The following is a 27,533-nucleotide window of genomic DNA, read 5'->3' as shown; positions in this document are numbered from 1 at the left end:
TCAAAAGAACTACATATTGTTATTAGCTCTCTGCCTACCTAATAAATTGTGATGTATAAAAATATACTGAAATAAATGATAAACTATATAAATTCATTAATATTTTCATTTCTTCGCACTGGTACCAAAGCAAAGCGCGGCGTTGAGTTCTGCCACTAAACACGCAAAACACGGAGTGTTATTGTATGCGGGATACAGCGTGAAGCTGCAAACTTCATTTTTCAATATACAATAAAATCTTAGTAAATATTAAACAAAAACGAGTAAGCTGGCGAAATGCCACTCGTGAGAAACTTTCGAACAATGTGCGTGCCACGGGAAGTTCTAATTATTATGTATACGTTGCATTTAAGCTTCCTTGACCTATAAATGTTATGTACGTTAATTATAAATATATATATATATTATTATATATATTATTATTAATGTTATACTGGAACTAAAAAACTTTTTTATTTAATAAAGTTTATTATATAATAAACTTTAATTAAATAAAAATTATGACATCGTTTAATTAATCGTAAAAAATATCATAACTCATGTTTTCATTTTTGTAAAAAAACAATATTATATTATCTTATTCTGAAGTTTTAATAACTTTTATTTCATTTACATTTGACAATTTTATTTCAACAGTTTCCAAAAACTACATATTGAGAGGCGAAACTCAACGCCGCACTTACTCCTGTGAGCAGTGTGAGAAAATGAAATAAATTAATTCTTACGAGTGGGAGTCTAACCCGTAACATTCAGTTACACGCGGTGTTGCTACGCAACAACGCCCTCAATACAGTAATATTTTTTCTAAAATAATACAAAAGCAATTTTACATCGTTAGTCTAGTAGTTGGTTAAGCCTAGATTTATTCGAAAATAGCTTTGTTATAGGCTTCATTCGTTCTACTTGATATAATATTATTTATGGCTTCTAATAATCTAGAATCTAGAACATTACATTATATAAAAATCATTTGTCAAACTGTCCATCCAGCGCTGATTCTATATTTTGTACTATTATATTTAAATAATATATTCTTAAACAATTTCAAAAAGGAGAAGGTTACCAATTCACCTGTTTTTTTTTCATTATAAAACAAGTAAAGAACGAAGTCGTGTTCTCGCTGACTCTCCCATAAATAACCTTACTCAAGGTGAATTCTCTTTTTTGTCAAGGTGAATTCTCTTTTTTGTCAAGGTGAATTCTCTTTTTTTGTCGTTACATTTCTTTTCAACTGAAAAACGCGATGGTTGAGGATTTGATACCCACTGATATCCCCAGCTATGTGCTACCCTGGGAACCTGTAATACTACTAGTGTTAAGACACTTCCTTCGTGCCTACCCTTTAAAACGAGGAGTTCCCCACTGTTGTTGTCGTTCCGCCCAATTCAGGAGGCATTGCGTATTTAACTCAACGCCGCACTTTGCCTCTTTACCAGAATGTATAAATGAAAGTATTAAATATTTTGTTGCCTCGAATGGGAATCGAACCTACAACCTGCCGCGTTACAGTCACACTTTTTGCCCCTGCACCACGATTGGCCTCTAAATGACTTAAAAATATAATAATAAAAGGTATACTAATATTTCATATAATTTGTGTTCTTTAATTTACAACACCTACCCCACTCGCATGTCGAATGATATTTTATGACAAATCGTAATATAAGTCGATGGTTTTACTTTACGGTTCCGTCGCGCTCCGACGCGACCGCGGCGCGGGTGGCTAGCGGAGCGGTTCATGTTATTGTAGGGTGGTTCATATAACGGATTTTCTGATCATTATAAAAATTTTGTTGTTATTTTTATAATGATCAGAAAATAGAAATCATAGACACATTGTAAATCTGTAAATAGATGTAATTTTTGTTTGCTTGATGCTATTTCTGAAAAAAATAAATTTCCTTCTGCCAAAATGTGATTGCCATTCCAGGACCTTTCTTCCCCATTGGTTGTCGGTCCTCCTAACAATATGGCCTGCCCATTGTCATTTTAGCTTGCAGAGTTTGAGAGCTATGTCGGGAACCTGCGATGGTATGCAATGTTTTTTTCGGATTCGGATTCTGTCGCGTAGAGAAATGCCAACCATAGATCTCTCCATGGCTTGTTGAGCGACTTTGAGTCTGTAGATAATAATTGCGGTGAAGAATCACCATATTTAAATACAAATGTCTTTATACAAAGTAATTACCTGAAGATATTATTATATACAAAAACATTGTATAAAACTTGTCTTAAAAATGTTTACCTTATTAAATCGCTATCATAAGAACTCCACCTTCTCATAACCTATCATATATATTTATCACCGTAGAGCCACATTTTTTTTTTAAAATGACTATGATTTTACCTGAATTGCGTATCGGGACCTTTTTAGGCTTATAAAATTGTTGCATCAGTTTCGGTCGATAAATTGAAATATTTGTGAATGAAACGGTTATTGTAGAGAATAAAATGTTGATGTTATAGCACCACATGGGAATAGAAATAACAATGCCGTTTTTATTTCATTCTGGCGTAGAGGCAGTACCTGACTGGAAGGGCGGCGCTTATGGGTTCAATTCCCACATTATTTACATTTGCACCCTATGGTAAATGACAAAGTGTGCAGTTCCACCATCCACCATACAATGCTCTCACGCTAGGTTCCCTCTGTCTACCCTGCAAAAAATGTAATGATATTGTGAACCATAAATGGTACCGAGTTTAAAAAGTGTATTACACACACAGCAGTTAATCATTTATGCATTTATTAAAGTAATACATTAGTTTGCTCATTTACTGTTTACTTCAAAAAAAATATAAAAAAATATTTTTGAATGCAATTTGACCCCAAATGCGTCATGATTGCGTAAAAAAGTTAGAAAAAATATGTAATCTATAACGAGAATTCTCTTGTATTTGTCTTTGTATTTATTTCTTGACTACTAACACTAAATTCTAGATATAGGAAAAACAAGTAAATAAAATACTTTTAACTAACTTCTATACTATTGTAACTTACAATTTCTTGGGACACACGTGCAATGAAGTTCCAATCGGCACCAGGAGAGTCATTATTTCAGCCACACCAGTTACAGAGTTAGGACCGATCAATAATCCACGTTAGGTGCATATTCTGATAATTTATGGCCATATTAGTCCACTCTATGTTTGCTTGCTATGAGACTATCTACAGATATCAGTTGTTATCAGGAGTTTTACAGCTTAACGTGTTTTCCTTCAAGCATGGTAGGTCAGGAAATATCTAGCGTCAAGATTCTTCGTTCTGAAGAAGAACGGAGACATAACGTGTTGAGTGACAGAACGCTGCGCTTTTTCTATCGGATCAGAGAAATGAAAGTAATTAAATATAATTCTTCTTCCAAGTGGGAATCGAACCTACAACGTTTCCACTGCGCCATGGTCCCAAAAACGCCTCATTTATAGTGAATAGTCAAACAAAATGTGATGAATGAAAATCCTATGTAGCTTGCAATTTATCACGTTCAAATCAAATCTAAATTGTATTTACACAAATCGAATTGCGTTACTTTCGAAATATATGCCAATTTGGTGTGTTAGAAATTATGTAAATAAATAAAATGAAATATGCATGAATCATCGGTACCTACCTACCTATACACTAAATATTTTTGAAAGGTATTACTAACGTATAATTTTTTAAGGTATGTGATTTTTATAAAGTGGAGTTTTTTTCATCTCCACGTTGTTTCCTGTTGCCTCAATAAAATGTTAAAATCTAAGATTACAAAAGAAAATTCGATAGCGCATTAACTAGCAGTGGATTAGTATAACCGCTACTAATACTTTTTTTCCTGCTTCACGCTGTATCCCGCACACAGTAGGGTAGGCAGAGGGAACCTCGTGTAACCTCAGAAAATTCTGAATGCAAACGAAAGCGACAGCGAAACTTAACGCCGTCTTTTTGTCAGAGAAAATAAATATTTTATTTCTTTGAGTGGGAATCGAACCCACAACCAATCGCACTTTGCACCCCTGCGCCACGACTACTAATTGAAACAAGCACTTTTTTACTTTAAATTAAAGTTTATACGAAAATACAACGAAAATATATGTGACTGTTATTTCGTCAGTCAGAACTAGTTAACATACAAGTCGAATTTCTGTTTTCCACTAACAAGCCATGGCTTAAACGCAAGAACCTTTAAATTGGCAATGTGCCACAAGTAAGTAGCTTTGAAAACAATGTTTGTATTATACTGACTTCTCTGAAAATTAGTAGCTTTAAGCTTTAAATTCTTAAGCAATCAGTAAAATGTTTAAAATTCAATTATTTTTTTTTAAATTGTATGATATGAATAACATTATAGTCAAATCAAACCCAAAACCATTCTCATAACCCAAAAACCCAAAAATGATTACTAGAAATTCTTTGCATTGAGAAAACGATACTTGGAGTTGATTTTATATCCTGTTTCTTTTTCTTTTTTATGTTTCCGTAACTTTACATACAAAATCTTCCAAGGGAAGATGGACAAAGCACCAGCCTTATTTGTTTTTATAACTAGAACAATAAATATTATTTATATTTGTGATTAACAAAAATGTACCACATATAATAAGGCAAAGAAACTAGTGTTTACAAAATATACTTTCCTTACTTTTCTCTTTATTTCCATATTTTAAATACTATTTCCAATACTTGCCAACTAAAACTTAATTTGTAACTTATACTACAGTAGGTAGTGCAAATTAACATATTTACTTTAACAATAAACGTAAACGCAAAATCGCAGCGCCGTAGTGAGAACGCCACATGCAAACTGTTATGGTGTGAGCTCATTAAGTGAAATAATGCCTATTAAATGTAGACAGAGCAACTTGCTTAACGAGACGATACGAGTACTTATAAACTAAGAGAAATAGGCTTGTAATATAATATAACTTCACGCTGTATTCTATACTGGGTACGCAGAGGGAACCTGGGAACCTAGTTTTAGGGCATTACGTTCCCATTTTTTTTGGCTTCACGCTGTATTCTACGCCTAGTGAGAAGATTAATTTTGTTAGGTTAAAAAAACAAAAGTAATACAAAATTCGTTAGAATATGAAACGAGAAAAACCAAGAGCTCGAATATATATTTTTTAATAACTCATGACTTTTAAATTTTTCATATCCTGATAAAAGCTTTACACCATAATTTCATATTAAATTAAATGAACAAATAGCTCTATTATGTTAGAAGGGACTGACCGCAATACGTTTTGGTTAGATTTCTAATGATTAATGATTTTTAAGATCCGGTTCAACAATAGGTTAATTTCTACATATTTAAGTTATTATATTTTTCGTTTAAAAAATTAAGTACGTTTCACAGGTTTTAAAGAATCTAAATATGTAAAAACGAATAAGAAAATTTAGTTTCTATTAGTTCATATTTCAACGTACTGTTATTCAGCTTGTGCCTTTAGTATTATATTGAAACATATTTCAACAAATATTTTGATTGGAACAGAGTGTCACAACACTATGTTCCATCTGTCAAACTTGTATTATTGTGGAGAGACGATGCAATTGCACAATCATTTTAAAGGCTCCTGGTGAGAATCTGCTGTAAATTTTATTTTATGTTTATCGTTTTATCCCGTAAAAGTAGCTTAGGCAAAGGGAACTTAGTGTAAAACTCAACGCCGCATTTTGTCTTGTCACCAGCACGAGGAACTGAAAATTTAAAACCTCATAGCACCAGTGATATATCATACCACTAAAGTATATTTTACTATAGCTGTAGAATGTTTAAATATTTTTAGCAGTATATTGACTTTTATTTGAGTTTTACGACAACACTGCACCTATAGAGATTTTACTATAGCGAATTTTCACATCAGTTCGATCGACGATTAAATATACACAAATAAAATGGAAACACCGAGTTTTATCCTGTGATAGAGTAATAAAATTTTATATATGTATATTGTATTGTTATTTTACGTTTAAAAAAACTATAAAAGCTTTTTTGGTTAAAGTAAATAACGTTGATTGTATTTTAGATGTTATTAATAAAAACAGTGATTATAGAAATTGTTTGTACAGTATTTTGTGTATGGCTAAGCTAAATATTGTTTATTATGTTTAATTTTCGAAATAGCTATGGTATTTTCATTTACATATTTACTACAAAAAATGGACGTAGAGAAAGAGAAAACTATAAGTCTTTCTAATAATTATTATAAGTATTTCAATTTATAAGTATTCCTTAGATAGGAAACTAAGATAAATTCAAAAGACGCAATCGACGAAGCTCCTAGATCACAATTCCTCGATACTAACTTCCCGACTGCCTTTCATAGAGCGACAACAACGTTGCAAAAACAAGACGTCAAAGATTCTTCAGCACGATTAACTTCCCATTACCGAGTTTACTAAGTTAAACAATTTATGCTAAGATTAAACTTTTCATAATGCCGTGTTTGAATATTAAATAGGTACTATCAATATAAGTGAAATAATTAAATAATAGAAGTGTATTATTTAATTATTTCACTTATTAATTTTTCACTATAGTTTCACGCTGTATCACGCAATAGAATTGGCAGAGGGATCCTAACCTATAGTGTTAAAACACTCCATTTCCTATTTTCCGCTAAATTCTGGAGACACCAGAGCCAGATACCAGAGCACAGAAAATCAAAATATTAAATATTTCATGGAATATATTCGTGGATATATATGAATAATATTTCATGGAAATCGAACCCACACCCTGTCGCGTTTAGAGTCATACGCTTGTTTGTGCCTACGACTGGCATCAACTCGAAACTGTTGCATTTTCAACAAAAAAATACATTTCCCAGGAGACTAAGAATTCTCACAGACAACATTTTTTAAAGATTATTTTAAGTATATAAACGAGGCAGCTGGGCTGCAGGAATTCATTATTTTCCTTTTCTGGTTTTGGAAAAATATGATTAATAAAGCAGTGCGTTCACTATTTTCTCACACATTGTGTGAAAACTGGGGAATGGAGTGTCTTGACATTAGGTTCCAAATGTCTATCCTGCTATATGCGGGATACATCGTAATACAAAAAAAATAGAATAATTAGACTGAAAACGATACAGTAAGTCCGATTAAATATATCAAAACTAAATTTTGTATTGCACTACGTACAAAGTTTATGTAATCATATCCTGTTTCGAAATTAATGAATACTGTTTTAGCATTTAATTCAAAGTAGGGGCTTGAATTTTCGTACATACGTATGTTTGTTTGCGAAATATTATGCTTCCCTATAGAGATAAAAGCTATATAACTTTTTAATTTCATTAAGTTATTAAAGATAAAAATTTTCGAAAATATTTTTATTTTAGTTTTAAGTATAGCTGTACAAATTGGTAATTTTTATCTTTGTAGTAATTTATAGCTTTACTTCAATATACTTCAAAGAGAATATAGTGTTAAAACATTTCGTTTCTCAGATTTTCTCCACTTCGCATAATTTTATATCGGAATTTTTTTTATACGACGATATACTCGTAATCTATATATATAAAAGGACTTGTCCTCACTGACTGAGGTAAGACGCGCGCACAGCCGTAACCGCTGATGGTAGAAACGTGAAATTTGGACAGATGTTTACTTTCGTAATCTGGACATCCACTAAGAAGGGATTTTGAAAAATTTTAACCCTAAAGGGGAGAAATAGGGGTTGAAAGTTTGTATGGAAAAAATTTTAAATCGGCACCGAATTTTATAAAATTTGAAATTTAAATTTTTAAAAGCATTTAATTGAATACGTGTTTCATCGTTTTCTAGAATTCTCTCCCTAAGGGTGCAAATAAGGGGTTGAAAGTTTGTATGGAAACATCTTTAAAACGCCACCGATTATTATAAAATTTGAAATTTAGACTCTTAAAAATATTTAATTAAACATGTGTTTCATGGTTCTTTAGTATTCACCCCCTAAGGGTGCAAATAAGGGGTTGAAAGTTTGTATGGAAAAATCTTTAAAACGCTACCGATTTTTATAAAATTTGAAATTTAGACTCTTAAAAATATTTCATTGAACACATGTTTCATGGGTTATGAGAATTCACCCTTAAATACGCAAGCGAAGCTGCGCGCGTCCGCTAGTCTATATATATAAAAGGACTTGTCCTCACTGACTGAGGTAAGACGCACGCACAGCCGTAACCGCTGTGCGTAGAAACGTTAAATTTGGACAAAAGTTTACTTTCGTAATCTGGACATCCACTAAGAAGGGATTTTGAAAAATTTTAACCCTAATAGGGTGAAATAGGGGTTCAAAGTTTGTATGGAAAAAAAATTAAATCGGCACCGACTTTTATAAAATTTGAAATTTAGATTTTTAAAAGTATTTAATTGAACACTTGTTTCATCATTTTCTAGAATTCTCCCCCTAAGGGTGCAAATAAGGGGTTGAAAGTTTGTATAGGTTTTTTTAAAATCGTCACCAATTTTTATAAAATTTGAAATTCAGACTCTTAAACGTATATAATTAAACACATGTTTCATGGTTTTCTAGAATTCACCCACTAAGGGTGAAAATAAGGGGTTGAAAGTTTGTATGGGAAAAATCTTAAATCGTCTCCGATTTTTATAAAATTTGATATTTAGACTCTTAAAAATATTTAATTGAACATATGTTTCATGGTTTTCTAGAATTCACCTCCTAAGGGTGCAAATAAGGGGTTGAAAGTTTGTATGGAAAAATCTTTAAATCGCCACCGATTTTTATAAAATTTGAAAGTTAGACTCTTAAAAATATTTCATTGAACACATGTTTCATGGGTTATTAGAATTCACCTCTAAATACGCAAGCGAAGCTGCGCGCGTCCGCTAGTTAGATAATATGAGGATAAATAATATTTATAAATACAGTAAAACAAAGTCGAATGCAGTACTAATGCTAATTCTAATCAAATAAGCTTGAAATAGACCTGTGTAAGCCTTTTAATTGGATTTTAGTTTTTATAGAGTGCAGACGGATTTAGTTTAAATAACACGCAAATGAATGTGGGAAATATGATATGGTTTTAATAATAGCTGCCATGCCCATACCTAAGTACATTTGTAATAGATATATCAAGGGAATGTGATTAGCCTAGATATTACATGTAAAACCTATTACAATATAATTCTTGCGTTATATTTTACTTATTTTATTGGTAATATTTATCTATTATAGTGAGAGAAATGGGAAACGAAGTGTCTTAACACTAGGTTCCCTCTGCCTACCCTGTTTAGTGCAGGATACAAGGTGAAGCTATTCACTCATCAAACCTCTTAAAATCCACGATTTAACTAACAAGATTGAACCTACATCTATCGCCTATGCAGTTTCTTGGTAATTCAGCCGCGATGGTCGCATTTATTCATAATTAATTCATTAAAAAATATTACTTATACCTAACAGGTTCTAACATTAAAAAACGAACAAAAGTAAGCTTAGTTATAATGCACAATTCCTTTGTACTGTTAAGAGCAACTTAACAAATTGTTTTTCTTTTACATTATCCTCAGAAGCATTAACCACCGACCTTTTAGCTTCAATTTTAAGCGGAAACTAAGTTAATAGTAAATAATTTTTAAATATAAAAATTGTAGGAAAATGTGAAATAGGTAAACTTATGCACGTGTATATTTTGGTAGTACGGTATTCATAGTTATTAGTTACTTTTAGACGTTCACTTTTCTCCCTCATAGTAGATAGAGAACTCAAGGTAGATAGAGAAAACCTAGTTAATACACTCCGTTCTCCACTTTTCACTCAAATTCGAGACGTGAGTTTTCTAGTGCAGTGTGGTTTACACAAGAAATAGAAACAATGCTTTAAGGAAATTATTAAGCAATTTAATAAACATAGGGAAATCTATTAAAAAAATTAAAATATTATTACAAATATATCCAATATAATATTATTAAGCCATTTGAATGATAATAGAAGTAATATACTTGACCCTTCCCGTTCCATATTTGCCCACCCGTAAGCTGTAGAGGTGTGTTAATATTTGTTAATATAATAAAATTCTTCATTTCCTGTTACAATATTATACAATCATAGATTTTTTGTGTTTTAATAAAAAATAGCTTGAATGACTGTCAACACGACTGGTTATAGGTTCGCGCATAATAAGGTAGGCAAAAGGAACTTGGGAACCTAGTGTTAAGAAACTCCGTTCTCAGTTTCTTTTTTCCGCTAAATGCTGGAGGTATTGCACGTTGGATGGCGGCACTCAACGCCGCGCTCTACCTTACCTTGCGCGTTACTAGAGCAGAGAAATGAAAATATTAAATATTTCATGTCCTCGAGCGGGGTCTAATCCACAACCTGTTAATTTCGATATGAATATATATTTTTATTCTTGAAATAATAATAGTAAAGTAAATGTAAAATATACATTCTATATAAACAATTTTAACCGGCTTGGGGCTAGCAACCCTTGTTCGATACTTAGAAACCGTGCCCTCTGTTAACACTTTAGGGATGTATTGATTTTCGAACATCATTTTTCAACATTGGTACAAAAGTGACAACCCACCATTGTAATATTACAATTGTTCGATTTAATGGAAATGTATACTAACGATTTTTTATTACTAATCCAATAATTCTTCAGATAAGTACTACAAATAAATAATATTATAGATTCTATTCTCTCCGTAGAACATTGATATAAAAATTTAAAAAAAAAATGTTGTACATGAAAAATTATAACAATATGTTTTTGAAAATCTGCGCTATTCCATTATACTGGAATGTACGAATCAGTAAAGGATTATTTTTTTTACCTGAAAAAGAAAGAAAATAATTGCAAATATTTTTTTCATGATCTATATAAATATAGTCACTATACGAGTATTTCATAACTAAAGATACTTTTCAAGGCTTAGTGGTCAGAGAGCTTGGACGGTTTCATAGAGGCGTAGAGGCATTAGAATTTTTATAAGTTTTCTAAAACCTCATAAATGTAATATCACAATCGCACAAGAGTGTGTGTGATAAGCACGATATTTTTTTTTTTTTTTATGGAAAAAGGACAAGGCAAACGAGCGTTCGGGTCACCTGGTGGTGATCACCGCCGCCCACGACCCCGTGCAGCACCAGAGGAGCTACAGGGGTGTTGCCGGCCTTTGAGGTGGAGATAGACGCTTCTTGAAGGTACCCATATCGTACCGACCTGGAAACACTGCCGCGGGTAGACCATTCCACAGTTCGGTGGCGCGTGGAAGGAAATTTCTACGAAACCGCACAGTAGTGGAGTGCCACATATCCATAATTAATAATTGTGGGTTCGATTCCCAGTAGGGGAAATAATATACTTAATATTTTCATATTCTCGCTCTAATAACGAGCCATAGTGCGGAATTAGGTTCCTCCACTCAATATGCAATGCCTCAGAATTCGACGGAAGGTCAAAAACATCAGAGTCGTAATATAAAAGTCATGTACACACTAGGTTCCCAGATTCCCTCTGTCTACCATGCTACGTGCGGGATAAAAAAATAACATATGCATATTAAAAAATAACAATATATTTTATTGTAGATTGATTAAAGTTATAGTAGTTTGGTCATTCACTCAATAATCCTCATCTCTGACGTCCCTCGTATCGAAAGTAATTAATTTTGACGTATGTCAGTCGCCCGTAGCTTGATAAAGCGAATTAAGTTAGGGCGAATATATGTGTAGTAGCGTACAAATTTGCTAAAGAAAATAATAAATAACAAGACGGCCCAAAAGAACGGAGGGAGTGAAGTGATGGAGGGAGTAACTATAAACTATTTTTCTGGGCTTTTTATTGTTGTTATCGAATTTTTGTAAGTAAACCGAGAAAAAAATATTAGTCTTTCAGTATATCTATTCTTTTATTTATACAAAATAGGAAACGGACCTTAGTACTGCTTAATATTGACAAAATCATCACAAAACATACGAAGAAGTTTCATGACAAATATTAATTTTCCCTAAAAAAGTATAGGAACTCACAATCATTGTGTAAAATAATTTAATACAGAAAAACATAAGAAAAGATTAAATTATCCTTTGGTCCTTGACATTATTTTAATATAGAGGAATGGAGAAAACACAAAGCGATCTAACAGCAAGACAAATTAATTAAATAGCAAAATATTCATTGCTTAGCAAAACGGGAGAATATTAAACGCAATTTTATATAACGTTTTTTATTGAAAACAATTTTAAAAGCCAACATTTTTATGTTAAACAAGATATTGTTACGAAAACGGTACAGCTTATCCCAATATGTAAATTTCTTTATCGTTAGTGAAGGAATCATCAATAAAGGTAAATGAAATAATAATAACGAAAGATTTTTGCTGTGATTTTTTTTTCTAGGTCATGTACCTAAATAATAAATGAATTAATTACAATGTTGAAATATATAAATGACACATATTAAATAAACTATAAATATAAATAATAGTTTCCTACAAATACTAATAAAATCTCCATTTCTAATCTTGTAAATGAATGGACATAACTGCGTGTTCAAATAACATAAAATTTTAATTTTCAGAAACACCAAGTAAAAGTCGTCACGTACATGCGCTACCAAATCAACTATAATCAAAATAGCATACCTTCTTTATTAGCCAGCTAATACAGGATTTTGTCAAAGATTATTTCAGATACAGATATATTACAACGTTTAGATATTTTAAATATCTGACTGTAAATATTTGGTTGTCGGTTCGATTACAACTCGGGGAATAAGTTATTTTCATTTTGCACCACTGAGCACGTCATGTCTCAAAAATTAGGCTGAAAATGAGGAACGTAGTGTTTTAGCACTGTATTTACTATGTGTACTCTACTATGTGGAATACAGTGTGAAGCTAAAAATAAAAAAGAATATTGAACAAACGTTATTGGAAAATGGGAGATTGTGATCGATCGTGTTAGATTCGATTTGCTGTTAGGAAAATGATTATATGTTCTTGTCTTGTACAGTGCAGGGTGCACTCATTTTTTAAATGGATAAAAAGTCATGCATGATTTGTGTTAGCAGTTTCTCAATCATCTAAATTCTAATAATTTTCTCATTATTTTTAAATCTCTGAGATGATAAAAGAGAGAAGAGAGAGGAAGTTTAGGTTTAAGATACCTTCACATGTATATTTTGAGACAATACACGAGTATAATGTCTGCTACATTGAACTATTTTGAAACGTTATAGGTAATTGGTAATATATATTTTTTTTCAATTTCTTTTTTTAACAGGAAACATAAGAGTAAACAATAAAATTTTATATATAAGTATTTATATTTTATATTATAAATTTCTACATCCATCTTTTCTACGGTTGGGCAAATGTAGCCGAAACAAGTGTTCTCGTCACAAAGGAGCGGCTATCGGCCAAATCAAACAAATCGATCATGCGTTATATCGATGGTGTATCTTTTAAAATACAAGTACTCTTACAGGAAAATATATTTTCTTGAACGATTTAAATGAATGGTTTAGATTTGTGTTATACTAATATTATTGGAAGTTCTAATTGGAAAAATTCTAGAAATAGAAAACATCGCTTATTATTTTTATCGATCGATTAACATTTAGTACAATACTGACAAAGAAATTGCATAAAAAATAAATAAATTGTTCAACATTTTTTATTTAGTATTTATAAACCACTTTAATTACATTATTTTTAATCGATGTTATTATATCCTATACATCCAAAAAAAATTGCCAACAAACAATTTTCTTTTTCCAATAATCGATTAAACGAAACTCGATAGAAAGCCACTACTGGGAGTAAAACCAAACCAATGTCAATCTTACATGCGATCGATATATTTGATTTGGCTACAGATTGTTTCTTTTTGGTAACGTGAGATCCGTGCCTGTGCAGTTTGCACAGCTGTTGTGTCACATCACTAGCGTGAGCAAATGAGAGGAGAGCAAATATTTTGTCTGTCGTTTTATCGTAATATGTTAAGATTTGTTGAAATTTTTAGTCTGTGACTATAATTGTAATGGAATCTTATTTTATTTGCTTAAGAGTGTTTATTTAAAAATATAATATTTTTATATAAATTTAATTTAAGTTGAATTTAATTTTATGATTTTTACAAAGCTATGTCTATTAAATTAATATTTTATAATTTTTTGCGCTTTTTTGTATATGTAATTAGGGATTATAATTATGATTTTTTAATTCGTAGAGATATGCTACGAAAATTCTCATGTCCAATCCGCAGAATAAAGACAATTTTACATAAAGAAGAAAGAAGAACTTTATATAACTAAAAAAAAATTATACTAAAACACTACATTATTTAGCAACTAATCTCCTATATCTTTCCCAACTTGTTGTATCTGTTCAATAATCTCGGTTGAATTGGTTATAAACACATACTCACACTGTAACTGGCGGTTATCACGCAACGTTTCCTCTGATATTAAAACAAAATCGGATATTAGTTTGGTTAAGTAAATCTTTTATAGAATACAACTCCTAACATGAATAGTAGAGAAGAGAGATGTGTTACTTAGCAATTTATAAATAAGAAGAAAACATTGATGACAAAATGCATAATTTTGTGAATTGAATTAATTTAATATTAATGAATATAAAACTATATAAGTTTTGAGATGCTCCAATATGCGCTATTCTATTAAGGATAGGGCAATGATAGAAAAAGTATGAAATCAAGAGAAGTGTATTAACTCTATCGTTTTTCCCGCGCTCTTGCTTGCATAGTCGGCTCAGGCAGAACGTGACTATGAATCTTGCATTATGGTGGCACTCATACATCTTATACAGCTGGCCTTCATCGATTTATAAGAAGTTGTCACGTTAAAAAAATATATTTAAAGAAACTTGTAAGATAGCGAATATCAAAAAAATACAATACCCTGAATTTGGGGTATTCAGGGTCGACTGTACCTGCTAAGCCGGCACTCACTCCTAATTTTCTTTGGGAGGAAGTCGTTAATCCCTTGAGCGACGCGCCACGTCGAATAGGAATGCCTTGTTTACAACATGCTGTTTGTTAACTTTGTCCTAACACTGCAATATTCATAGTAACTGGTGGTGGATTGGTTAATAATGAAGAATTTATGTTAAAGGCGATGGTTGTACGTTTAAATTCTATGTGAATATTTTTTTTTCTAAGTGGCATTAGGTTATTACGCTCGTAAGTGTTTTCAAAGTGTGATAAAGTAAAACATTGAATGCTATTATCTAATATGCAGTTATCTTAAAAAGATATCTTTGCTACTATGTACTGCACCACTATAGTCTCATGAAGAACATGTTTTTGTTTTAATCCTTCTTAATAAATATTACGTTGAAAAATTCGTACTAAATGTTATATTTGTCTATTTTCATGAATTTTATAACTCTACCTTTACATTTTATACACAATTAAATAAATATAAAAGCGATGTAAACTTCATAAAATAATAACATAATTTAATTTCCAGTGATTGTGACAATTGCCTAAACAACTTTAAAGCGTTCAAGAGTAATTGACGGTAGCCCTTTTGTCAAATACAGAGAGAAACTGACTGTGTTTGTTTTACAATGTATTGTTAGACGATATTGTGATAGCACAGATATTTGTATGAATATACCTTGTCTTCGAACGAAACTTTGTTTCGTGAAATTTGAGTCGTAAAATCGAAAATCTTGACTTTTCCCGTTTCTGGAAGAATTTCAAAGTATCTTCAATCCAGTCTCAGTGCTTCCTTACACTTCTTTAGCTTTACTTACATGCCATACTTTAACTTTTCGAGTCTTTGTCGGTCTTAGTAATTCAGTAACGATATATATTTATATAATAATATACTAGTGGGCCCGGACGCGGCTACGCCCGCGAAAATATAAGCCTAAATCATTAAAATAAGTTAAAAAATAATAATAAGTGGAGATTTATTATTAGAAAAAATATCTGAGTAACCGAAATGAACAAACCAAAGAAGTAAAAGTAACTAAAGGAAATTCTTAATATTAGAAAAAAAAACCTAAAGTTTGCTGTGCGCGCGTACTAAACATTTTTCTATATTAAAAAATTATTAATTTTTGCGAACAATATTAAATAAAATCTCAAATGATTAAAATTATGATATTTTAAGTGTATAACATCGGTATAGATAACCGAACTGAGATAAATTAATTATAAGCAGCAAATAATTACATAAAAAATAATAGTAATTCGACAATCTATAAAAATTTACAAAATCATCAAAGTCATCCGCCCGTTCGCGTCGGTCATACTCATATTATGCCGCCCGAAGGCTAGGTCATTTGGAATCAGTCACATCTTAATTATTTATTAGAATGTTATACAGTAAATTATAATTTCCATCTAGATGAAATGCTAAAAGTGACTATTATATTTATTTTCATAAGGATGAATATCAAATTATAGAAATCATCTAATTTTTGTTAATGACAAATCTCTTTATACAAAATAAAGAGATTTGTATAAATCTATATCGGCGCGCACCATGTATGCATTAAGCAAAGTCACTGTGGGTGACGTTTTCTTAAAACAGCAAACTTTGCAAGCTGTTGCTTAGCAACGCGTAGCGACGATTGTTATTAACATGGCGGAATAAATTCATTGTCAAATTAATTATTTTAAAATATTGGTATATAACGAAAATATTACAAATATGAGAAAAAAAAAGTATCCTATGTTCATCCCGGGACCCTCAAGTATCTCTATATGAGTATTTTATCACAATTAAATTAGCGGTTTGGCCCTGATTGCGGAAAAGACAGACAGACAGACAGACAGACAGAGTTACTTTCGAATTTATAATATAGGTATGGATAATGTCGTAGATGCGAGATGTTGATGCCTAAATAAAAGTAATGGTTGTGAGTTCGAATATTGTAAAAAAAAATCAGAATTCGGCAGAAAGTGAGGAACAGAGTGTCTTAACACTAGGTTCCCTTTGCCTACCCTGCTGTGCGCGGGGTATTTTCATTTATTTAGTTTTTATTCAGAAACCAGTATTTATTTAATAAAAAATCACATTTTCCTTCTAATTTATATAATGTGAATTATTTCTATAACAATAATTACATTTCCATTCAAGCAGCTTAAGTAAAGATGCCTCGCGTCCGTTCGTTAAAAGTAATACTGCTCGGAATACTTATTGAACTGGAATAATACCGAGACTGCATGCTGCATAGCGTTCTTTATTTTTAGATATACCCACTTATAAGATGTATACGCCATCGTAGCAGAGGAAAGACGTGACTGACCTTCTTAGTTTTGACCGGCAAAGAAAATAATATTTGTATTATTTTCATATTAATATTTGTATATATTGTAATAGTAGGTATATTTGTCTTATGTTACACTATTTTTTACTCTATATTCCATTATACGAGAGATTTGCTAAAATTCATATATCATTGTGAAAATTTATATTTTATAACTTTTGAAAATTAGAGGTTAGTCGTGGCGTACAAACGTGCGACAAGTTGTGGCTTTGATCTCCGCCACTCAACACGTAATTCCTCCAGAATACGGCAGAAAGAGGGAAAAGGAAGTGTTTTAAGAGAAACAAAGTGTCTTAATATTACGTTCTCAGGTTCCCTCTACCTACCCTGCTATATGCAGGATACAACATGAAGCTAAAAATATTATAGGTGTATCTATTATCTGATTACATGGTGTTATAAATTTAACATCATTATATTTGTAGTCTATTGTATAACTATAGATTATCTTGTACTACTAGAAAATCCACTTGAGCATCCTCCATAAGAAGAATCTTAACATATTTTATATCTTAGCAGATAGATAGAAAGAGTAGAAAGAGGCAACCTGGAGTTAATTCAACACTTCGTTCTCCATTTTCCACCTTACTTTCGCCGTACTTCATTTACCAGGGCGGAAAAATGTAAATAAATTATAATCATAACCGTCGCATTTACAAAGACAGTAAAGTTATACAAAAAAAAAAGGAAAAAGAACGACTAACTTATGAGGCCGTCGTAGCGCCTGAGACGTAGTGTTTCATGACACAGAGTGTTTGTGTGACCCCGGTCACTCACGTGCGACTGTTAACGCGACGTTTGTAGGTTTGATTCCCATTTGAGAAAATTAAATATTATAATTTCCTGGCAACGAGGGAACGCGTGGCGTTTAGTTTCGTTAATCGAACCACAATGCCTCAAGAATTTGGCAGAAAGTGGAGAACGGAAGGCTTTTTGGGATTCAAATATAATAAATAGGAGTACTTTAATACAAATTATGAAATCTCCCTCAACCCTCGTACATGCGGTTTTGCGGAAAACAAAAAACATATATTGGTACTTTTACTACTCGATTGCGTTTATGTCGATCGTTAGTTTTAATAAAAATGTTTTCTACATACAGACGCTAGTTACTAATACTACGATAGTTACTAAGAAAATATTAGAAAGTTCTCAGAAGAGTTTGTTAAGGGTTTGTGTGCTTACGCTATTTCAAAGTAAGAAATTTCAAGGAAAGGAACACTTTAGTATTTTATAATGGCGTGCCAGCTATCAAGATATTATAATAATATTAAATTTACTTTGTTATTGGTGTTCTTAATAAATCATTTAAAAAAAACAAAAGTAGTCCTCTTTACGCGGCGTTAATTTCCACCTCTTAATGTCTCAAAAATTCGAGACGGAATGTGTTAGCACTAGGTTCCCTCTACATACGCAGGGTATGCGTTATATGCGGGATACAAAGTTAAGCTGAAAAAAAAATCTTTAAATATCAGCTTTCTTGATAATTATATAATTTAATTCTTGTAATCTTAGATCACATCAAAATTCATTAATCATTTAGAATATTTTATTTAATAAATGAGTAAATACAGATAATTTTTAATATGATCGAAATTTAAATCTAAAACCGGAAGTTTAACAAGTGCATACATAAACATGTATATAATTTAATCATTACACCTAACCGGAAGTAAAATTATATGTGTATCTAAACACAAATATTATAAGTAATTAATTAATACACAATTAGACAAGACATTTCTATCTAACAATAATACACAAATTCAATAATACTTAATTAAATTAGACTAATAAAGCCATTGCAAATTTAGATCATGCATCATACCGTCTGTGGGAATGTTTCATTAATTTGCATAAATAATGATTAATATTATGTTGTTTGTCTATTCTGTGGGATTACTATTGACACTTGATAGATAGTTTTATTTATGGGCAAAGTCGTTTTCAGAGCTTGTATCCCGCATCTAGTAGGGTAGCCAGAGGGAACCTAGTGTTCTGTACTTTCCGCTGAATTTTCGAGGCATTGCGTGTTGAGTGAAGGAACTCAATGTCGGGATTTTCGCCTTAGTGCCAGAGTGAAGATTTCATTTGAAAATATTAATAAATAATTCTTTCTTCAAACTTTTCCTACCTTAAGACTTAAAAAAATAGAAATAATTATAGGCATGATAACAAAAAAATATTTTTTCTCATTCCTTACACAGCGTTTCCAGTTTCTGTAACATTAAATAATATTTTTCATCGAATTAAGAGCTCTCCACTTTTATAAAGATAGCTTTAAGTAACATTAAAGGTAAATTGATCCGCTCGTGTTTAACAATATCTATGCAAACACGGAAAGTAAGATTTGAAATGAATTTCATTTCGGTCCGGTTTGGTTTAGCTTTAGAACTTTTCATATCTTTGAAAATTTTATAAGATTTATTTTAATTAACTTCTTGATATTCAAAATGGATTTTATATTATGGGGTGAATGCTATTCTAAAATTATTTTTCTTTCGTTCAATAAGGTATCATTTTTTTGTCGGAATGTTTTTACTATTTAGCAGATTTGATTGAGACACATCGTTCTCTTTTTTGTGCCTTTAAAAAAATATTATGTTTATATGACACTAGACATGGCGCGGGGGTAAAACAAGCGTGTGATTGTAATCGCTACAGGTTGTGGGATCGGTGGGAACTCGAGGAAATAAAATATTGAATATTTTTATTTCTTCGCTCTGGTGTCGAGGCAAAGAACATCCAATGCCCCGAGAATTCGGCGGAAAGTGGGAAGCGGATGGGACTGGACTTCCTCTGCCTACCCTTCTAGATGTGGGATACATAGGGAAACTGAAAAGAAAAAGATTAAATTAGATCAGATAAATAAATACATTTTTCTTGATATAATTTGTGAAACAAGTGAAAACCTTATTTATAACCATCGTGTGTTTAAGGTGTTAATTAGCTTTCATTTTTTTTATCTTCGCGGTGTATTCCGCTTAGCAGAAAAGTCAGTGAGAACGTAGTATCAAAACATATATAGAAGATTATGAGTTCATGGCAAGCATACCCTTAATGATGAAAGGACATGTAGTTATAACAGACATAAATTTCAATTTGATTAAAGTACACTATCTCGTCATAGTCTACTATATACAATTAAGTCTTAAGTTGTGCCTAGTCCACCCAATATGTTTTACAAAACAAAACACGAAAGAACACAAAAACATTCCAATTTTTTTTATAATAGTTGGCGTTAACATGTACTCTACTGTATGGGGCAGTTTTGGGTATAAATGTCATACCACGTAGAATAGCGATTTCAATTATAATAAAGCCTTTACCCCAGATAAGTAAGATCAAAAGCTCTGTCTTCTTCGTCTCATACAAGATTATTTAAATTTTAACATTTATCATATTAGAATTATGAATATAAACGAAACCTCTTTAATATCTGTGAATTAAATTATGAAAATGAGAAACAGATTTTTTTTTTAAACATAAAAATAAATAAATATTAGGTTTCTAAGCCCTGTCAGATTTAAGGCTCTATCTTATAAAATAAAACAAATCATGATTAACATTGCATTTATTATTGACTTTTTTTTAACTTCACGCGAGAATCTAGTGTTAAGACACTCCGTTCCCAACTTTCCGCCAATTTTTTTATGCGTGTAAATGGTGAAACTTAGCGCCAAGCTTATTCTTGCAGAGAACGTTGAAATGAAAATATGAAATTCCCATTCCCTTGAGTGGTAATCGAACCTACAACCGCCATCGTGTTTACAATCACACGCTGGTACCACTGCGCTACGACCGACTAAAGAAAATACAAAATCTTACCTTCCGATCTTAAACTTACAAAGAACTTCATTATTAAAGTGAATTTCAGCACAAACGATTTCGTTTTACATCACAATACATTTGCTATCTCTAAAATCAAAACACTTAGTTGCGGTAACTTTCGAGAGCCTCTCGGCTTGCACTCTTGAGATTTGCGGGTAAAGGTTGGGAAATATGAATGTAAAATAACTTATTTATTGCAATTTTTTGTTCTCTTCAAGAACTTACTTTGAATTTTTCGCTTCAAAGAAAAAATACAATACAAATATAAAGGTTTTCATAACTAGGTAATCATTTTAATATAATAAAATAAGCTTCATAAAATAGCAGATAATAGTTTAAGAGCTGGAAAAAATATTTCGTAGAAATATTTCTTTAAAGTGCTTTAGTTCCTTTAGAAATTTTACGCCATACCATAAGATATGGCGTAAAATTTCTAAAGGAACTTCATATATAATATAACTTGTCTTATTTATTTTCACATATACCCCACTTACAGCACTTCAGGCAGAGATCAACTAATACCAAAACTCTCCGTTCTCCGTTTTTTACTATTTTCTTAAAATTTAATCGTAAATAGTAAAACTTAATACTTCTTTTGTTTGTACCGTGATATAGAAAATTATTTTTTATAAGTATTTCCTATAATCAGAAATCGAACCTAGAATCATCGCGCTTACATTCAAACAACCCAAATACCCAACGAATGGTGACAATACCATTGTAGATTGTAGAATATACGTTTGGAGTAAATCCAACTTTGTTATAATCAGCTTTGTTGTTCATTTGTTAGATGAATGACATATCTATGCTATTGTGAAGCCTTTATTACATGTGTTATTACAGTATTTTGGTTATGTTAACATTGTTGACGAGTTTCTATTTTGTAGAAATTTATGTAACTGATATTGAGGCCAATCGTAGCTCACACAATGTAAATGTAAATGCGACTGGTTGTGGATTCGATCTTCCTTCGAGGATATGATTTTTTTTTTAAATTTATACTTTCATTTCTTGCTCTGGTGTCGTTCTAAGCAACACGCAATGCATCCAGTATCCGGATTAAATGGGGAAAGGAGTATCTTAACACTAGGTTCCCTCTGCCTACTTTGCTATGTGCGGTATACAGCGTGAAGTTGATTTAATTTTTATTTTATGTTTTCAATTTGATATTAAATATGGCTAACTGCATTGTAGTATGAAATAAATATTATTACAATATTTCAGCACACGTTATATTATACAGACTTTAAAAAGTTATTCGTGATAATATATAAAAATCACTGAGTTACCAGTCATTCATCTCCTGTTTTCTACAGGGGTGGTTTTCTTGAACATTTGTTTGGACCTTCGTAGTTACCTCAATCTATATTAGGACGTTATGCAAACTAACAATTATCAAAATGAAACTGCAATAAAAAGTTATGCGTGTTATAGAATAAGAAAAATATATATATACATATCAAATACAAAACTCCCAATTTTCCTTCAGTTTTTAAACAAAATACCATAAAATACCAAAATATAACCGAAAACATACAAGATTAATATTTATAATCTGCTCTTCAAATCAGTATTTAAGTACCGCGAAACATGATTTTTGTACGCAAGCGCAAACCGTCATTTTTCCCGGCAGTACACTCACACAAGTAGAGTTTGAGGTGATTTTACCTACACATTCGTAATCTTGGACTAGCAGAAACTCTGAAAGCACTTACACTAGCGTCTAAAATATGCACACATACAAATAAAATTTCGTGTATGGACACTATACGTACAGGAACGCACACTATAGCAAAATCACCCTAGAAGGCGCTATACGTTAGTCTCCCACTAAATGCGGTGTAGGTAGGACGTTATTACCGTTATATTATAAGTGAAACGAAATATGAACTACGAATAACAGTGTTTTATGAATTAAGTAAATTAGATTTTTTTTTTAAATAAATTGTATGAAGCTTGTAAGTTCGTGGTATATAGAATAAACATTGTTTTTACAGTGAAGTGTGTGATTTTGTTTTTCAGCCGAGAACTTTAATATTTTTTTGGATTTTTGACAGGTAAGTTTTAATATAATTTAAATATTAAATTAATAAAAATATATCTTATTAAGTACTATAAAAAATTGAGAATACGTATATATAGATAAGATTAAGTACCATTAATTTATTTTATAAGAGGGTATAATGATATTTTTGTTCGGAAACTATAATTAACATAATATTACGAATTATTCTGAAAAATAAGCAGAATGATAGATATATTTTCCGTATTTTCTCCATTTTTATTTGGTCAATGTGCCTTTTATTATTTTTTATCTGTATAATTGTATCGTAGAGCGTTTCTGTACCGCGTTAGACATAAATACTTATAGACATTGATTATATTATAAAAAAAAGTAACTGAATTCACTTATTCAATTACAATAATTGATGAAAAATTCACAAAAGATATTCTTAAAATATCTCAATTCAATTTAATAAAAGGTATCTAATTTTACGCTTATCGTACCTCCTTTTCAATCTGTTCTAGTCGCCAATAAGCTACGGACTGCCCGAAAAATTACTCCGATAATTGGGTTTTCCTTAAAGTAACCTTTCTGTCCTGCCATCTTTGAAGTACTAAAGTTCCTTATCTTTCCGAAATGCTTTTAATTTTATCTTTGAAAAAAAAGTAACTCTCATATCAGGGGTTCTCTGTTTGCTATCGACGTTGGGTTAGATTATGATAAGAGATATTATACAAAATGCATTTTTAAAATAATTAACTCTATTTAATAACCATTATTAAAATTTAACTTTTATTTATTGAGGCCAATTGTGGAACAATTGTATGACTACAACACGGCGGTCGAGGCTTCGATTTCCACTCGATGAAATTAAAAAAAATATATTTTTACACCATATTTTATACCATTTTCCTTATAGAAATAAAAATAGAAGATATCTAACAAATTTAAGTTTTTATTTTTACCATGTTTGCTATGTTAAAATTATTAATTTTCTATTTGAATATAAAGTTTCATGAACACTTATTTTCTAATTATGAATCAAGTTTTACTTTTCCCTATACGTGATAACGTGAATAGCGAAGACGTGTTTTAAATCACATATTTATTTCTCATTTATGCTGTTATTCATATTTTGTTCTTGTTTATTTTTATTTATGTACATACCTATATGTATGTAATTAATATAAATAATCATTAGTAAAACAATAAAAATCATATAATATTGATTTTTTAATATCCATTTATTATTAAATATTATATGTCCCTAAAAGTTAAATTTATGATGAACCCATACTTATTATAATTTATATACACTTGTACCTAGAAAGCGTTTGACTCGTCTCTTTGAAATAGAAGTGGATTTTGTTTACTTCTTTTGATTAAAGATTCCGTTTCCGTATGAAGTACGTAAGTACGAGATTGTGTGTTTTTGATTCATTTATCATGCTCATGTTAAAACGAAAAGTTTTATATATTGAATTTAGCTTTGCTGAATCGGATTCATTTAAAATAATGCTATATATGATCTTCGAGACCTTATCTTCATATGTAACTATAATCTGGATTAATACTACTTGATTTTAAGTAATTTTGTTCTTTCTTTGTCGTCTATGCATTGCAGAATTTTGATAAGACTATAATATATATATAATATATATATAAGACTTATATATATTATTTTAAGTATATTTTAACTTATGTGTATAATATAATAGGCCTAGAATATAGAAAGTTTTTAGAATAAATTCAACTTACGTAGAGTTACCTAGAGCCTAATAAAGATTGACAGAGAAACCCTTTTCAAAGACCAGACAAAGGACGAATGTATTTCAGTTTCAAAGCTATATAGTGTTCAATGAAATCATCGGTTGCAACGTACGCAATACAATACTCTTACAATGTACCAACATATGGCCATCATTAGTGTTACTACATCTGACCTAGTTAGATATGGAAGATAGCAACATTTTTCCCATTTCTATTTTAGTAGCGGATCACTTCGTTTCTTATTTTAATAAATTTTAGAAATGTGTAAAGATGTGAAAAGAAGCAAGTGCAAGTGTAGCCCAAAGTCATAGATTTGTAAAACGAGATTGTGAAACAGAATGTCTTCCAACATGAACAACAGATTCTCAAGATGAATTAATTATGATTATTTATTTATTTTGAGACTGACTGACTGACTGATTGATTATAGTTTCTATCCCCATTCGAGAAAATTAATTTCATATTTTAATTTCTTCGCTCTGGCGTCGAGCTAAAGCGCGTCGTTGAGTTACGCCACTCAACACACAGTGCCTTCAGAATTCGGCGGAAAAAGGAGAGCGGAGTGTCATCTGACTACCTAAACAAGTCAGTCACTTTCCCATATTATAAAAATATTGAACAAAATCACCAAAACAGTGTTGATAATTCACAATAAATATATACAAAAAAATATATCTTTATACATTTTCATCAATCAAACATTGGAAGTTATCGAAGAATTTGATGAATGAGTTCAGAAGTTGAAGTTTATCTTGCGGTCCGAACTGTTCTTGGCTTCAATTTGTGTACGAACTTTTAGTATCCAAATATAGGAGCTTTATAGAAGCATCTTACTTAATTCCTTTACGCGGAAAGTTTGTCAGTGATACTGTTGGCTCTGGAAAGTAGGTACATATTAAAGTTACTTATAATACAAAAAAACTTCCGGAAATGATATTTTAGTCTCAGTTTTAATTAAATATGCTTAATTTAATAATATTCAACTTTATGTAGAATTTTTTTAAGAAATTCTGAGAGAATTTTCTTTTTTGTAAGAAAATTTTTAGAAGGGAGAATATTTATCTTAGTGGTATATTGCTGCGTGCTTATTCATATACTAAAAAGCAGCTGGAGTTGTAAGTTCGGACCATTAAAAGGGATTTTTTTTTATTTCTTGTCTTGTTAACTTAAGATATATACAGTTCATCAAAGTCAATAATAGGATTAGGATATGCCTAAATAGGATTTAATTGTGGTTTTCACGAATATATATACATGATGATACTGTATATTTGTATAAATTATAATATAGAAAAACTAATAATATAAAATAATATCGACTATATTTTTATCGACATTAAATGGATTTTTTATTTTTGTTCATTGTCTTAATGGGCGAAGCCTCTATGTTAATTAATATAAAATAAATATGTCTTTATTTCTAAAAGATATAAATACCACGTATACAAATCTAAAAGTTTTGAATAGTAATAAGCATAATTTTAATGTTCTTTTCTACTATGCTAGTTTTAATTACACTGTATTCGAGAAACGGAATTAAGTGGATGAACTAGCTCTCAGAAATTATACCACAGGTGATTTTAAACAATAGCACATATTTATTTTTTCTTGAGGCCGTCGTGACGCAGCGGCACAAAGGTGTTACTGTAACGCGACGGTTGTGGGTTCGATCTCCACTCGAGGAAGTGAAATATTTCCATTTCTTCTCTGGTGTAAGCTGTAAGGCTAAGTAAGTTATATTAAACTCCAGCTAGTAGTAGTTTTAAGTTAAATGAAGTAGGTGTAGCAATAACTTACTTCTTTTGAAACACATTATCTTTATTCAAAAGACTGAAACAAACTTAAATTAAACATTTAGATATTTCTAGTCATGTGATAAGAAATCATTCAATTCTAAGAGCCTAAGTTATTAAGTACTTATTTATAGAACATTCTACTAATATATTAATTGTGGCTTGAAAAACAAAATATTTTTCACCATATTCGATAATAGCTTACACAGTATTCGTATAAATATAATAATAGTTATAATTCTATATACTTATCAAAAAAGTAAAATAATTTTATATAATAGTTACATAATTAGAACACTAATTCCAGTACTTTCGGATCCAGAGAGAAAATTATTCAAAATGCAACACTAAAAGCCATCCACCAAAATAATTGGAATATACTCTTGATGAAGTCTCAAATCTGAAAGCGACCTTGTCCCACATTCAAATATACATTTGTGTACAGAAAAATCTTATAATTGTTAGAGTACGGAATAATAAATGGTTTCTCTTACGCTGATTCTTGGTGAGTTCTTTTTATCTTAATGACTTAACGGTTTTCGAACATTGAGAATTAATGTCGGACTCGTCAATGGTTTTTCTCGATACCGATGTTTTCGCGTTCAAGGGAAGTTAGAGTAAATGTTGAGATATTTGTTTTTAGCGTCACCTTATATTACAAAGCAGGGTAAACAGGGGGAACCTAGTGTTAAAATACTGTATTCTAATTAAGACACCTCCGTTTTCAACTACCCTCTTTTTACTTTCATTGAGTGGTGGAACCCAACGCTACGTTTCGCCTCGTTGCCAGAACGAAAAAATGAACATATTAATTATTTCATTTTTTCGAAATAGGAATCAAACGCACAGTTTGTAGCGTTTGTAGCTCACACGGCTGAGCCCC

General features: G+C 31.0%; 1 protein-coding gene across 1 annotated transcript in view; it reads left to right on the top strand.

The window, feature by feature from the left end:
* Positions 1-22,917: 22,917 nt before the first annotated feature.
* LOC146535211 (zwei Ig domain protein zig-8-like) overlaps positions 22,918-27,533 on the top strand; it is a 106,946-nt gene continuing 102,330 nt past the window's right edge. The window contains exon 1 of the mRNA XM_085191253.1: positions 22,918-23,139. The gene's annotated coding sequence lies outside the window, so the exon portion shown is untranslated. The remainder of the gene's footprint in view (positions 23,140-27,533) is intronic.

This window comes from Heliconius melpomene, chromosome 10 (genome assembly GCF_056956725.1).
Source record: "Heliconius melpomene rosina isolate 202511_hmr_F chromosome 10, ASM5695672v1, whole genome shotgun sequence".
Lineage (NCBI taxonomy): Eukaryota > Metazoa > Arthropoda > Insecta > Lepidoptera > Nymphalidae > Heliconius > Heliconius melpomene.
The sequence above is the reverse complement of the archived record's forward strand: the minus strand, read 5'-3'. Positions and strand labels throughout refer to the sequence as shown.